The sequence below is a fragment of the Limulus polyphemus genome, unplaced genomic scaffold, assembly GCF_000517525.1.
Source record: "Limulus polyphemus unplaced genomic scaffold, Limulus_polyphemus-2.1.2 Scaffold4382, whole genome shotgun sequence".
NCBI lineage: Eukaryota > Metazoa > Arthropoda > Merostomata > Xiphosura > Limulidae > Limulus > Limulus polyphemus.
In genome coordinates this window covers 15,781-16,780 of record NW_013669992.1, presented here as the reverse complement: position 1 = coordinate 16,780, position 1,000 = coordinate 15,781, and the positions used below count along the sequence as shown (strand labels likewise).

At 33.8% G+C, this 1,000-nt stretch overlaps 1 protein-coding gene across 1 annotated transcript in view; it reads right to left on the bottom strand.

Moving 5' to 3' along the window:
• Nucleotides 1–1,000, bottom strand: part of LOC106471062 — a 4,410-nt gene that overhangs the window by 1,513 nt on the left and 1,897 nt on the right. The window lies entirely within an intron of this gene.

Genomic DNA, 1,000 nt, shown 5'->3' with positions numbered 1-1,000 from the left:
GTCTGCTGATGCTCCATCCTTTAGAACGGTGTCAACAGAAAACATGATGGTTGTCAAAGGTATGTATACATCAGCAGACACTTCACACCGAAGACATTGGGATAAAAACGATGATAAGATGTTGTTTTGCTATAAAAAAATACAATCTCATTCCATTTGTGTAAATATATATTTCAAATAGACCTTTAAAAATAATGAGATTTAATATAATAGCCTATATAAAAGTTGTATTTTGGGGGGGGGGATTCTCGTGTTTATTCTAATTGGAAGGTGTGTTTTTTTTTCATGTTATGAACTGATCAATACATGGTCTTGAGATAAAATTGTTTTCGAAGGAGATCTATATCGATGTGATAACTCTCCCTACCTATGGAGTTTTAGTGTTATTTTAACGAAAATCAATTGCCCATTCAAAAGATAACGTGATGATGAAATGATGAAAACACGTCGTTTAGGTAATGTTAGAATAAATTAGCAGTCACAGATCAGAGCTATACGTACATACCTTTGACAACCATCATGTTTTCTGTAGACACAGTTCTAAAGGATGGATTGTGGAGGTGAGAAAACTCTAAGCTAAACTAAGCTAATTAACAAATGTGGAGGTGAGAAAACTCTAAGCTAAACTCAGCTAATTAACAAATGTGGAGGTGAGAGAACTCTAAGCTAAACTCATCTAATTAACAAATTTGGAGGTGAGAGAACTCTAAGCTAAACTCAGCTAATTAACAAATGTGGAGGTGAGAGAACTCTAAGCTAAACTCAGCTAATTAACAATTTGAAGCTCTTCACTATACACACAACGTAAGTTTTGTTGCACTTAAATTATTAGGTGAACAGTTCTCGGCGTGTTGATTATTGTTATAACGAAACGTCTGTCTTTAGATTTGAAACCCTGCTCAAGAGTAAAAAAAGAAAAAGAAAAGTCCCAAGTAGTTATATTCATCTGATCAATTCTGACGTCTAGCTCATAATTTGTTAATTAGCTGAGTTTAGCTTA